Source organism: Phoca vitulina, unplaced genomic scaffold (assembly GCF_004348235.1).
Source record: "Phoca vitulina isolate PV1807 unplaced genomic scaffold, GSC_HSeal_1.0 scaffold33, whole genome shotgun sequence".
Lineage (NCBI taxonomy): Eukaryota > Metazoa > Chordata > Mammalia > Carnivora > Phocidae > Phoca > Phoca vitulina.
Window position 1 is genome coordinate 13,484,673 of NW_022589736.1, and position 15,299 is coordinate 13,499,971.

A 15,299-nucleotide genomic window follows, 5' to 3' on the forward strand; every position below is an offset into this window, starting at 1 on the left:
GGCCTTTCGTCAGGTTTGCCCTGAGTGGCCGAGCACAGACCGGAGGTATCTGCGGAATGGCATCAGTCTGAGGCTCCCTTTCTCAGCTATGTGACTACACCCTGATTCGGATAAACAGCCTCTCATTGCCCCCCCTCACCCCACCCCAGGCCTCAGCCCTCCACCCTGGCCACTGGGCTGGGTTCAGAGTCCAGACCTCCTGTTTAAACTGGAGCAGTCCCACACACCGACCCTGAGTCAGGGCCTCACACAACAGTTCCCAGGCAGCCTCCAGAGTTCACACAACCTTAACTAACCCAAGAAAGAAGCCTTCCCTGTGAAAGAAAGGAGTAAAATCTCTTTTCTGGAAACCCTGAAAAGTAGGCAAGAGGCTCTTCTATTGGAGCTGGAGGACGTGTGACTCCGCAGTGGCCCGCCTCCCCGAGCCTGGTGCCATCCTGGGATCTGGGCCCTTGCTGAGCACTGGTGGATCTCAACGGGGACTCGTCATCCGGACCCCGAAGCCTGTCCCTCAGTCGTGACTGCTCTGGAGACTGTGACCTTTCCCGCACTCGGCGCCTGGGGTTTGGGGATTTAGCTGCTCTAAGAATACTGGCTGGGCACCTGGCTTGCAGCCAATTACCCACTGGTCATATCGCATTCTCTGAGGGTGCTAAGGCTCTGGCCCATTCCCCGAGCTCCTGGGGGCCCTTTTAAGGTGGCAATACACATCAATGACTCAGAATCCAGCGCATCTTGCTAGACTCTCCCCTTGTGTCCTTTCCTCCAGCGCCCATCAGACTTGCTGCCTCTGATTCCAATCACCATCCTGCTCCCTTGCCCACCAGCCTTCTGCCCCCAGGGCTTGGCCCCCTAGCCTCTTCCTTACCCGCTTCCACTTGGTTTCACCTCTTCCAAATCAGTTTCATTTTTGAAACTTGAGTTTCAACCTGAGTTCATTCCTTGTGGCAGGTGCGAAGGGGAATGAATGTTTGGCCCTGGCTACAGAGAGCTGGGAGATCCGTGGGGGGTGCTCAGAAACAGCCCCCCCCCCCACCAGGCAGAACATCCCAGGCACTATGAAAAGAGAAAGAGGGAGAAAGGAGGAGGTCGAGCTGTTTTGGGGGGACAGTCAGGAAATCTCCATGGAGGAGGTGGCACTTAAGCTGAGGTCTTGAACAAGCCAGGATGGGGGCAATCCCTACAAAGTGGGGAAGCGGGGGCAGCACAGAAAGCGAGAGATTTGAGGGAAGAGGGGATTTGGGGGTCCGACAGAGGAATGTCGCACTGACGAGGCTGGCTGGACCCGGTGAGCCACTGTGTGAGTAGAACCCACGATGACGAGTATTTACCAGGCAGCAATAACACCTCACCTTAGGCTTCCTTCCAACTCGACTGCTTATCAACAACAAAGGAACTGAGTCATTCTTACAACTGCAAGGTCCCCAAGTTCTTTTATGTCAAGCTTCTGGGTCCTGTTCCATTCACGAAAACCAAAAAAATAGAATTCAGTGGCCTCATATTCATCCCGAGGCTCCCACGAGAAAAGTTAGAAGCTAAATTGTGCCAAGTTAGCAAAGCTCGGGGACAGGGGTGGGTGGCCTTCCTGCCCTTCTCCTGCCCCTCTGAAAGCTGAGGGACCTCGGGCCTTCCCACCTCAACCTCTTTCCTCATCCGTTCTGACTCCGAGGTGAAGTGGGTCATCACTTCACAGTCTGGAAGCGGCTGCCAAGAAGGCTCTTTCCCCAGAGGACAGTTTCTGCTGCTCCTGCAAGGCGAGCCCTGGAGACATGGAAAGCCCTGGAGGTGGCCCACAGCGCTGTCAGGGGATAGCGATCAGACCCCAGGAGGGTGGTCACCCATAGGCTGGTGCTGAAATGTCACACGGCCTTGGCACACGCCGATCCTCCTGTTTCAGTTGCTAGATACTTTTTCACTGACTTAAACATACCCAGCCGATGCCACCCTACAGGTATCTCTTCGCTGGGCAAGAGGACAAAGGCTATGTATTTTTAAAATACATTTAAATATCCTTTCTTCCAGCCCCAATCTTTGGGGCTTTTATGGCTTATTATCTGAAATCTATTTTGCCAAAAATCATAGCGTTTCATCTTACTGCCTTGTTTTAGTAACACATTGCCTTTATAGAAACTCTGTCCGGCAACATCCCTGAATTGGAAAAGGGTTTTTTGTTTGTTTGTTTTTTTGAAGAAGGCTACAGACTGGGGATCAGGAACCATGTCCTTCTCCTGGTTCTCTTGGCGCTTCAGTTTCTCTGTCATCTAGTTAATGAATTAGTGTCTGAAAAACATTTTAAGACTGAATCATGAAAACCACTATAGGTCCAGAGCTATAAAAGTAGCTCATCTTAAGCAATAAAAGTATTCTTGTGTGTAACCCAGATTACCTTTTTTTTTTTTTTTTAAGAATTTACTTATTTATCAGAGAGAGAGAGAGAGAGAGGGCACATGAGCAGGGGGAGGGGCAGAGGGAGAGAGAGAGTGGAAGCAGACTCCCTGCCGAGCACGGAGCCCGACATGAGACTCAATCCCAGGACCCTGACATCATGACCCGAGCCAAAACTAAGAGTGGGAGTCTTAACTGACTGAACCACACAGGCGCCCCTATAACCTGGATATTCTTAATGCACCAAAGGCCCTCATGACTTAAAGATACCTTTTTTTTAGAGGAGGGAAGGACAAACGGAGAGGGAGAGAGAGAATCCTAAGCAGGCTTCCCACTGAGCAAAGAGCTGGACATGGGGCTCAGTCTCACGACCCTGAGATCATGATCTGAGCTGAAATCAAGAGTAGGATGCTTAATGGACTGAGCCACCCAGGCACCCCTAAAGAAACTTTTTAGTAAATGCACTTATGAAATGAAAAATTATTTGGTCCTCTTAGAAATGTTTCAAACATTTCTTAACACAATTTTTTTTTAACAGAGTAGAAGTTAAAATGGCTTATTCTTTATCATGTCATCACACTTATTAAATTAGATGACTCCTTCCTTACTAGTATACCCTATTTAGCTCTGGAGTCAGATCTGAATTGCTTAAACTATTCAATTTATGAATCTAACCAGGCCTGTTCCTCTTCGGAGCTCATAAGCTCTTCCCAGGAGAGGAAGGGGAAGAGAAAGTCAATGAAAATTAAGTGACTTAATTTTGCTCTTTCTAGTTAACTTGGGAAATGAGCTGATGAAAGACAAAACTCAAATCTATTGTGGAGTCGTGTGTACAGGAGGGTCCCCTTATCCATAGGAACATGTTCCAAGACCCCCCAGTGGATGCCTGAAATCAGGGGTAGTACCAAACCTTATATATACTATGTTTTTTCCGTTTTCCTCCTTTGTCCTCTTGCCCATAACTATGATAGAGTTTAATTTATAAATTAGGCAGGTAAGAGATTAACAACAATAACTAATAATTAAATGGAACAATTACAATGACATGCTGTAAAATAAGTTCTGTTAATGTGATGCCCCTCTCTCCCGCAAAATATCTTCTTGTGCTGTACTCACCCTTCTTCTTGTGATGGAGCGAGATGATAAAATGCCTCTGTGATGTGAAGAAGTAGATGAATGATGTAGGCATTGTGACAAAGCAAGAGGCTACTAGCGACCTTCTGACCATAGGTCAGAAGGAGGATCATCTGCTTTTGGACCACCTTGAGTGCGCATAAAGGAGAGGGGAGAACTGCTATATATCTATTAGCCCTTCGATCCTCAAAATGTTGCTTGGAAATGGTCATATTTAAATACCCCATTGAGAACAATTATTCTCCCACCACAATACATGTTTTGCAAGGATGGTCCATCTATTCTTCCTGGGAGAGCCAGAGACAGAAGCGAATGCTGTTCTCTAGCCAGATCTTCTCCTCATCACCTGCACTCTCTTTTTGTCACCCCTGCCAGTCTGGCTAAGGGCTTCCATGTAAAACCGAAGCAACATGTGAAGATGGGCAAGATGATGAAGTCTATGCAACATGAATCCTGTAGCATTATCTCTTTGCAGCTTCTGGGGTTTTGTTTGAATGCAGGGCTTCAGTCTGTCCTGGGAAGACATGCTTTCCATATGTTAGCTTTACTCATGGAATTATTCTGCTTTAGATTTACTTGATATATGGAAGTAAAGAATCTTTTCTTTTTATATATATATATATTTAAGATTTTATTTATTTATTTATTTGACAGAGAGAGAGAGACAGTGAGAGAGGGAACACAGCAGAGGGAGTGGGAGAGGGAGAAGCAGGCTTCCCGCAGAGCAGGGAGCCTGATGCGGGGCTCGATCCCAGGACCCTGGGATCACGACCCGAGCTGAAGGCAGACGCTTAACGACTGAGCCACCCAGGCGCCCCGCAAAGAATCTTTTCATAATTATGTAATGGTACTTTGTATTTGGCATTGAGCAATTCTTTATGGAGTCCTTAAGGAAAATGCTGAATCTTTCCATCAAAATCTTAGTGGATTTTTATGCAGTTCTCACCCTTTCTTTAGCTGGGAAATGTGGCTTCTGTTTTTTGTTGTCCCTCTTAGTACCTCCTCAGCTGACTCCACTCAGATGAATATTGAATAAGGTAAGATTTCCCAATTTCTAATGCTTATTACTATTCCTTAAACTCTCATAAAGGTCACACTGTTCCCCAATACTAATTTGAAACCTTGAAAATAGTCAACAGCAGGAGCACAAATCCCTCAACTGGATTTATAGAGAGAAAATACATCCACCAGGACCACTCTTCCTTTTGAGAAGAACTCATGAAGGCAGCTCCCATGAAAAGCAGAGTGCAACAGAATTCTCACTGGGACACTTACTACGTGAGGGAGTTTGAGTAAGCCGCCGAACCCTGTTGAGCCTCAGGTTCCTTATCTGTAAAATGGGAAGACTGATACCTTCTAAGACTGTTATGAGAATTAAATGTGTGTGAATGAGTGCTGTAAACTATGAAATGTGATATTAAGGTATACAGCATCATTATTACTTATGCCACTGGAATGTGAGAAAGAGGGTCTTCAGGACTTTTAAAGAGCTTCAGAAAGAAGATTAGGTCCGAGAGAGAAGATTAGGAGCCCAAGAAGGAAGCTAAAAGGTGAGGGCAGCTAGAGCAACACACACAGCTGGTCCCATGCATGCTCTAGCCTCTATGAAGAACGGGCACCTGACGCCACAGGGCGGCATCCTGCTTGTGAACATTACATAATCCAAGAATCTCCATTTCTTAAGGTCACTGTTTTACTTAATATCAAAATTAATGACTTAGGTTGCCATAATGGCAGAGTCTAGAATACCTTCCTCTATTTCTCTAAACATATTCAGTGGCATGGGGCTTTGCTTTCTTACCCACATCTCTGCTGTCCTCTGACTCCAAACCATTACACCCGGCTCCATTTTACTTCTCTTTGCTTTCCTGAAAATCATGAGCTATGACCCTTTTCAGTCCCCCAAAGAACCACTGGTGTTAGGAGGTTTGGGGGTAGCAGAGGGAATGCCACACAATTAGCAAACATGTCAAACGTCACTGTCCCACATTGCTCTCCCGAAGTCCCATCGTTCCCACATACAGAACGTTCTATGTCTGTGTCTCTCCACAGGCCCTGGTCTTTCATCATGTCGTTAGCCAGCCCTCCCTCCTTCCCACCCCTCTTGACCCTTCCATTTCCTCCTTTAGGATCCTGATTTCCTTGAGATGCCAGTGGATTACTCCTTTTCTCATATCATGCAGAATGATTTAGCTGTGTGTGTGTGTGTGCGTCTATACTTCTCCCATCTCAAGCAGTCTAAGGAGGGAGGTTGGCCTTTCACAACCAAGATAGGGTGATGGATGGTGAATGAATTTAATGAATGAGATGCCTGGCACAGAGTTTAAAACAAGGTTCCCAACTGAAACCAGGGTAGACACTCAGCTTGTTAAGTGGAACAAATAATGCCCAGAGAGGGAGGTTTTTCAGGTCATCGCTATAGAAGTAATATGTGAGGTCAGGCTGATGAGTGTCTTTGCCCAAGGAAAGCAGTGTGGACTCTGCTGAAGACTCAACTTTGGGAAAAATACTTCGATTTAATGGATGATCCCAACTGTCAGAGATTGAAAGCCAGGGTGGGAACCAAGAGAACACAGCTTAAGAATAGTTGTGGGATTAGAACCCAGATGGTAAAGGTTTAAGAAATGAATGGGACATGAAATGATGAAGGCCACACATATGTGTATCCTGTTACATTCTTATGTGAATCATTTTCAAAGTTAGTACGTATTTTTAAAAAAAGCCAAGGGGCGCCTGGGTGGCTCAGTCGTTAAGCATCTGCCTTTGGCTCAGGTCATGATCCCGGGGTCCTGGGATCAAGCCCAGCATCGGGCTCCCTGCTCTGCAGGAAGCCTGCTTCTCCCTCTCCCACTCCCCCTGCTTGTGTTCCCTCTCTCGCTGTGTCTCTCTCTGTCAACTAAATAATTAATTAATTTAAAAAAAAATAAAAATAAAAAAAATTTTAAAAGCCAAGGGGGAGAAGGTATTTTTCACCTATTTCTTTGTTCCTATGACTGGTTTATTCAGGAGTCTCAACGTGTTAGGGCATAAGCATGAATCAATTTTATTGCTGTCAGTATCTGCCCCCAGCTGTTCTCTGTGAAATTCCCATTTCCCACAGACCAGCAGTACATCAGGGATCAGACTGGCTGGTTTAATAACCTCCCTAACAGTTTTAGTTATTAAACCAGTCTCATTTTTGTTTTTAACATTCAGTTCTAATTATTACAAACAACGACAAACATAAAACAACAAGGGCTGGTGAGGATGTGAAGAAACTGGAGCTCTCAAACACACGGCTGGTGGGAATGGACCATGGCACAGCCCCTGTGGAAAGCAATATGGTGGTTCCTCAAAACATCAAACATAGAATCACTGACCGTATGATTCAGCAATTCCACTTCTGGGTGAATACACAAAACCATTCAAAGCAGATGCTTGAACAGATACTTGTGCACCCGTGATCACTGCAGCCTTATTCACAATAGCCCAAAGGTGGAAGCAACACAAGTGTCTATAGACAGAAGAACAAATAAACAAAATGTGGTCTGTCCATACAATGGAATATTATTCAACCTTAAGAAGGAAGGAATTTTTAATATATGTTTCAACATGAATGAACTCGAAAATATTACGCTAAGCGAAAGAAGCCAGACAAAAAAGACAAATGTTGCATGATTCCATATATATGAAGTACCTAGACCAGGCAAATTTATAGAGACAGAAAGAATGGTGGTTGCCAGAGGCTGGGAGAGGGCAGAATAGGGAGTTAGTGTATAATGGGGACAAAGTTTCAGCTTGGGAAGATGAAAAAGTCCTGGAGATAGATAGTGGTGATGGTTGTACAACACTGGGAATGTACTTAATGCCGATAAATTGTACTTTTAACAATGATTGAAGTGATACATTTAAAAATAAAATGATAAATTTTATGTTATGTATATTTTACCACAATAAAAAAATTTAGTCCTAGGCACTTAATAACTTCCATCTCAAACTCAGTTGCCTGGCTCATTGGCCCCCTGGCAGGCAGCTTACCCCGTTGTCTGCCTCTCAGATTATTTCTGCGTTCCTTCAGGTAGAGCCCCAGAAACTGAAAGGTCCCCTTCCATACAGTTTGAGGGTCTTGGAGATCTGGGGTAGGTGGAGCTGCCCCATCTTACTTCCAGGCTCACTGTACTTCCCAGTCCTTCAAACCCCGGTACAGTGACCACTCCTGTGAAATATCCTGCCTGGAAGCGGGCACAAGTCTTCCAAGTCTGTGTCCAAATCTCAGCGGGAAAGAGATCCTGTGCCATGCTCCTCAAATGCTTGCTCTGACCTTACCCCACTCAGCTCCTTGTGGCCTGAGGGTAATGTGGGGTCTACACCTTAGCAAGAGTCCATATCCCCATCTTGCTGAACTCCAATCTTTTTTTTTTTTTGAGAGAGAGAGAGAGAATCTTAAGCAGGCTCCATGCTCAGTATGGAGCCCGACGGGGGGCTCAGTCTCACGACCCTGATATCATAACCCGAGCTGAAACCAGAAGTTAGACGCTTTACCGACTGAGCCACCCAGGTGCCCCTTGAACTCCAATCTTAATGAGTGATTGTCTTAGGACTCTCCCCCATGCTTGGCTGTGGGAATTAGAGGAACCCCTTCTCCTTTGTAGTAGGGAGAATTCTAAGATGCCCCCCAAGACTCCAGCTTCCTGGTGTCCCATCCTTGTATAATCCTCTCCCCTTAAGGATCAGTGGAACCCGTGAACATGATGGGAAGTCACCTCTGTGATTACGTTACATTATGTGGCAAAAGGGATTCTACAGATGTGAGGTCCCTAATTAGTTGACCTGGAGATAATTAGAAGAGAGATTACCTTGGGTGGATACAAAAGGAATATATCTCCCCTCCCCTCCCCGACAGAGGGCAGAGAACAACCTCCCACCATGAATACTAACTGCACCCCCACAAAGCTTAGGATCCTCAAGCCTCTTCTTAGTTTGGAAGTGGGGGTATTGGTGGTGGGGCCAGTTTGGATTTGTTGACTGTCAGTAAATCCTGAGGAGATAATTCCTGGTTAGTTCCTGGGGATGTCTTCAATTTGGAATGCACGAGGTGGTGAGTATTGTTACCCCTCAGTGGCAATTTGAGGACAACAGGAAACACATCCCACAACATTTTATTACTCACGGTGAATGGTAGCGTGTGGTGCAATTTCCCTTTTCTTTTCCTGTTGTGATTCTCCATAGGAAGAATTTTTGTTTTGTTTTTTTTAATCCTATTTAAAAATCTGGAAATTAAAATAAAATATTTTAAGCTTATCAAAGGGTGACCAGTACGGTTTCCCCCATCCTCCCCCATCCTCCCTCCACCAATATTGCAACTTGGAAATGCAATGGGGACACAGTGCCTGAGAGCCTGAAAATGCCCAGGTCTGTAAAGCTGGTGGCCAGACCAGGACTCCGCAGCCCCACTAAGTGGTCACACATCCTGCTGGGTGATTCCTTCAGCTTCACCCTGACTGCAACACGAGGAAAGAGCTCTCTCACAACTCAGGGAATTCACAACCTCAAGTTCAGGGTCAGATCAAGGAGGAAGTTCTACATGAGTCACAGTGGAATTGTATTTAAAAAAGTCAGCCCTCAAACTTAGAAATCTGGTATAATGAAATATTTGACCTGAAATGGGCTTACGAAAGTTCAACGTAGCTGACAGGGAACAAAATCTACCTACACAGTACTCCACCCACCATACTCATCTGTCTTTCCAAAGGTGGTACCTGCTCTGTCTGGGACACAAACTGGACTGAGTCTCGCTAAGTCCTGCTCTTATCTGACCCTCACCTGAGGCTGGTGTCGGCCCATATTCAAATCTACTGACACCAAAAGGACTTAGGAGGAAGTGGGTAGTTAGTGAAGGTTTGGTGGGAAGAGGGTGAGGGTTACCAGACAGCCTGCACTGGAAACCTCCTAAGACTCTCCTTGAAAAGTCCTTCCCTCAGCAGCTGCCCTACCCCCGGTCTCCTCAGACTCAAGCCATTTCCAAACCCTGTCGGCTTTGCGTCCTCCACCTGTAAACTGAAAACGAGCAGGGCACAGATCATCAGCAGCAAAACAAGCTGTCCTCAGTCAAATTTTAACCACCAATTATGCCTCAGGCTTATCTCTGGGGGGAAATGTAGTTCAGCTCAAAAAAATTGTTTTTATTTACAGAATCACCTGTGGATTAACAGACTGTTAGTGATTAACCATTTTATCACCTGAGTCTTGTCTGTGTCTCTCCAAGCCCCCCTAGACTATAAATTCCTTGTAGGCAGGGGGTTTATCTATGCTGTTCACTGTTGTATCTCCTAGGCCTTACCACTGTGCGCTTGCCACAGAAGAGACTGCAAAGAATTTTCAGATGAAGGATGAATGGGCGCCATACATCCTCTTTCCCTGCTCGGACCTCATTCACGGGCAGGTCCTAACGCTTGCCTGAGCAGCACTGTTGTTCACCAGGGATCTTCTGGAGACTTGCTTGTCTTTCAGAATGCTTACCATTAAATCGTAGGAATAACTTGTTTACTGTTTTCTTCCATAATTGTTTCTTCCACATGTTTCTCCTTCAAAATACTGCCCTGGAATACAGACATCATCTACTTGCTTTCGGGAAGTATGAAACCATTTCCACTACATTTTTTTCTAGCCTTCCTCTAAATGTGTCACCAAAAAGACCTCTGGGTCATAAATTTTCATCTGCAGAAGTAGAATAATTATTTCTTATTTTTTAAATTATTTTTTTAATTGAGAAACTTCACTAGGAAATCATCCTTGAAGTGCATCAATGTCTTTCTTTTCCTCCTGTTGTCTATCAACTATTTATTGAATGTTTGACAGAAGCCAGGCTCAATGCTATGTACATTGGCATTTACTGTCTCATAAAGAAATATAATATTTACTAGTTTTTGTTGATGTATAAAGTAATATAGAGTCACAACAGAAAATTTGGAACATATACAATACCAAAAAAAAAAAAATCACATAATCAGAGCCAGAAACACTAATTGCCATCAGTTCGACAGATTTCTTTCTAATTTTTCCATACATACATGCATTTTCCATGTATGTGGAAATATATTTCCATGAAATAATAATTTATATACAATTTTGTAATGTTCCTTTTGCCCCCCTAACCATATATTTAGATATTTTCTTACGGCCACTAAAAATTCCTCATTTCAAAAAGCTGCATGATAGTTTATTTCTCCCTAATTTTGGATGTTTTGGTTGTTTCTAATTTTCTGACATTTTAAAAAGGAGATAGTATATATCTTCATGCACAAATCTTTGTGCTTGTTTCTATTTCTATAGAATCCTCAGATATGGAATTACAGGATCAAAGTTTATAAACATTTTTAAAGCTGGGAAATATTTTTATAAAATTGCTTTCCAGTAAAGTTTTGTCAATTTATGCTCCCACTGATAGTATATAAAATTTCCCATTTCATTGCATTCCTGTCAGTATTGAATATTAGAATTTAAGAAAATATTCTCTAATAGGTATATTAGGCATTATTTTAAATTTTTACTTTTTCAATTACTAGGTAGTTCAAACACTTTAAAATATAACACACACAGGGAAAGAGCTAATTACTAACCATTTTTTTGAGGTAATTTTCCCATTGAGTTATCAAAGTCTTCTTATCAACTATGGGTGTTTCTTGTATTGAGGATAAAATTAACTGTCAGATTTGTTACGCACAGTTCTATAGAATCTTTTTTTCTTTTCAAATTTTGTTCACAATATTTTTAGTTGTCAGGATTTAAAATTTTTATGTAATCGAGTCTAATGGTCTTTTCATCTATGATTTTTCCATTTCTTTTCTTCCCTCATCTTGATGTACCATAAATATTTCCTTAAATTTTCTCCTAGTTTTAAAAATCTTTAATGTATCTGAAATTTGTTTTAGCACATAATGAAAGGTAAGGGCTTTACATCGAGTATTTTTTTCAAATTACTAGTTTTCTCAAGCCTATTGAGAATCTGCCCCTTTTTCATTTATTTTAGATTACTCTCATCACATCTTAAAGTCTACACTATGTCAATACTATCTTTTTCTGGATTATCGATTCCATTCTATTATCTCTATCACTCAATATCTGTTACTATTCTATCATGATACTTTTAAATTATTATAGTCTTGTACTATGTTTCAATTAAAAACAGTGCAATTTGTCATATTTTTCTCCATTTTCACAATTTTCTTAACTCTTCTCATCTGCTATTTATTCAGATAAACGTTAAAATAATTTTGTTTTAGTTTCCCAGGGTAGATGTTAGTAGCCTCATTGTACAGATGAGGAACTGAGTCTGAAAAAGGATAAACAGCTCAAAATCGCACATCTGAGTGGAAGAGACATAAAATAAAATCATTTCTTTTTAAAAAAGAAGAAGAAGAATGTAGCAGGAGGGGAAGAATGAAGGGGGGGGAATCGGAGGGGGAGAAGAACCATGAGAGACGATGGACTCTGAAAAACAAACTGAGGGTTCTAGAGGGGAGGGGGGTGGGAGGATGGGTTAGCCTGGTGATGGGTATTGAGGAGGGCACGTTCTGCATGGAGCACTGGGTGTTATGCACGAACAATGAATCATGGAACACTACACCAAAAACTAATGGTGTAATGTATGGGGATTAACATAACAATTAAAAAATTAAAAAAAATCATTTCTTTTGACATCTCTTTCAGCTCTACAATGTTATAATTTTTAGTAAAGGAAACATGAAAATTACTAACCCTTCTTCTTTCCTGTGTGCCTCCTCTAGTGGCCAAAACAGATATTGCAGTTTCTCGAGCCAATGATCTACAGTAATTATTTTTATAAAACATACACCTACTTTTAGCTTAAATTTTTTTAGTTTATTTTTAATTTACACAAAGTTCATGATATTGTCTGATATTTGGGGGTCATGTATTTCCAGGATTTTCTTAACAAAGAGCAGCCTCGGAAGACATTGATTAAAAACTCAAGTGAATATAAAGTAAAATTTTGTAAATTCCATGGGTTTTAAAGGAATAAAATGGTAGATACAAAGACCCTCCAGATGTTTCTTTGTTCCTTTTTTCTCCCTTGACGTCATGTAAATACTTTCATGAATAACTATTTTTCAATTACCCCTCTAAGCCATTTCTTGTTTTCTTACTTTCCGTCCTGTTGTTCTAGTCCCTTTGTGTTATTCGGTGGCACAAAGGTCCCTCAACAGGGGTGCAGTGGGGACCGGAAGCCAGCCTATGTTCGGGTAGTCACTGTGGGGCCCTGGCTAGGTCCGCACCAGCCCAGAGGAAGGTCCACCTGTTTGTAATTACCACAAAGCTCTGGGGTGTGCTAGGCAGGGGCTGCCTCATGGCCCCACAGCCACCCGGTTGAAACCTGTCTCACTTATTTCCCTCTTCGTTCTCTGTCTGTTCTTTTGGTGGTGGTGGTGGTGTCCGGGATTTTTTTGATTTTTTTTTTTTTTTTTGCCTTTTCTCCTTCTTCCTTCCCAATCCCACCATCCTTCAATTTCTTCCTTCTTACCTCTTCTTCACCTGTAAGAAAAGATACTGAGTAAAATTTAATTTTTACACAAAAGATAATGTGTAAATCAGAAATTTTAAGTAAACTTTAAAGATTAAGCCAAACATATGTTTATACATCATGAAAACCCAACCAAGCAAATAGCACAAAAATAAAAAGAAAAAAAAATTCTGGGAAGCACTTGACAAAATGTCTTTTTCTTTATCTGAAATCCTTGTCTATTTTACCTCTCACCAGCAGGTGTTTAATAGTCTCTGACTTTTAGTAAGCCCTTTCATGCTAAATGAATTAGTATTTAACACAATATGGGACACAATTTGGAAAAAAAAAAAAACCATAAACAGCAGAAAGCTTAGGCCCATTATTCATCAGGGATTAAGGACTGACAATATTGATTCTCTCCTGGATTTGGTTCGGAAAGAGGGGGGTAATAGTACTTGCCTAATTAACTAGCATGTTGGGTAGATTAAAGTGCTTTGTAAACATTAATTAAAGATGCAGGGAGTTAGATGAGGCCAGTGTGTTATTAGTGAAAAAAGGTCTCTCTCCTTTAATCAGGTGTGTCTTCCTGGGGAGGGCAAAGAAATGAGCTAAGGACGAAGGTATTGGGGCTCAGCCCTGAGCGCCGCCCGTGACTCAGCCCTGCCGTGCCGCCAACCACTTCCTTCCTCGGTTTTCTGTACAATGGGGATACACCACACACAGCATTTTGGAATATAGGTTTTGTAACGTCTGCCAGCGGAGTCCCCAACAAGCCCTACAATTAATAAAGCCCCGTAACTCCTGCTTTCTGCCTCCCTCCGGAGCTGTGCCGCCCGGTGGAAACACTGGTCCCATTAGCTCTCAACAACTTGAGGAGAACTTTCCACAACCAGCTGTTAACCTCGGTCGGTATTTCCGCGGCGATGGAGAGAAGAAGAAAATAGCACCCAGCAATGGGGTCAGAAGCTCCGGGAGGAGGCTCATCGCCTCTCTGAACCACAGTTTTCCCTCGGTGTAAAACGGGGCACAGAATCAGAGGCTTGTTCTAAGGGTTACGTGAAATAATGGGTACGTTCATTGTCTTTTCCGAAGGTAATAAAATTCTATACTTCGGAGTTATTATCACTAAATAGAACATAAGCTCTCAAAGCTGACGACGATGCAGCGGGGGAAACAAGTCTCCTTCGGAGCTCCAGACGCAGACCCCTACTGCTCTTCGCGGCGGGTGTAACCCGGAGAGGTCCCCAATTCAGACCTCGCGCGGAGACCGAGGACCCCCTCGCCCCTCGAGAGGCGGCCTCCGGGCAGCAGCGGCGTGCGGGGGCGCCTGTCCCTTTAAATGCCCAGCCCGCGCGCTGTGTGTTTTGGGGGGCGCGGGGAGCGCGCGGCAGGGCGGTGCAGCGCGCAGAAGCGGGCGCGCGGTGTGTGGGGGGAGGGTGGGGGTGGAGCGCGCGGCGGCGGCGCGAGCACCGGGCAGGCGTGGGAGCGCGCGGCGGGGAGCGCGCGGCAGCGGGGGGAGCGCGCGGCGGGGAGCGCGCGGCGGGGCGGCCTGGGACTGTCGGTGAGACGCGCGCGCGCTGGCTGACGGGCGGGCAGGCGGCGGGAGGGCTCTGGGTCCCAGTCCGGGTGGGCACCTGCGGTCCCCGGCGCGGGGGCTCCTTCCAGGTGAGTTTGGACTTTGCGATCCCCGACTGGGTCAGGGCGGCGGGCGGGCGCCCTGGCAGCCGGTGGCCTCGCCTGGCACGTCGGTGAGCGGGGCGGCGTTTGGAGTCTGTAGAGGGAGGCTTGGGCTCGGGTGGGTTTCGGATAGACAAGGGTGACCCCCTTTTCTTGTGGCCCGGCTGTCTGCACTTCCCACGCTTCCCTGCCGGCGCCCCGGTTGCGTGGATCTCTTCTTGCGCGCTACTCTCCTCCACATCGCTCGCCCAGCCTCCTGGAAGTTAGGAAAGACGCATAATCCGAGGGACCGTCGTCGACCCGGTGGCCTCATCTACTGGGGGAACAGTGCCTCCTTTGGGATTGCAGGGGTTCGCGTGCGCCCCAGGTCGGAGGAGGTGCGGAGAACGCGGCGCTTTTCGGCTCCGAGGTTGTCCTGTTGTGGGGCGCGAGGTGGTCCGAGGCACGTGTTTAACTTGGGGGCGCAGAGCGGTTACGGTTTGTCCCTCACACCCTTCCCCGGTCCCCACGGCCCCTCCCCGGAGTCGTTGGAGACTCGTAGCCGGACTCGCCGCCGCGGCCCTCGAACTCCCGGGAGCTCTGCCCCTCACGTTGTGGACAGGAG

The 15,299-nt window shown here is 44.9% G+C and overlaps 1 protein-coding gene across 2 annotated transcripts in view; it reads left to right on the forward strand.

Annotated features, from left to right (window-relative positions):
- Positions 1–14,550: 14,550 nt before the first annotated feature.
- PROSER2 (proline and serine rich 2) overlaps positions 14,551–15,299 on the forward strand; it is a 45,666-nt gene continuing 44,917 nt past the window's right edge. Inside the window, exon 1 of one of the 2 annotated variants that reach the window (XM_032425908.1) lies at positions 14,551–14,579. The gene's annotated coding sequence lies outside the window, so the exon portion shown is untranslated. The other variant, XM_032425907.1, reaches the window with a different exon arrangement.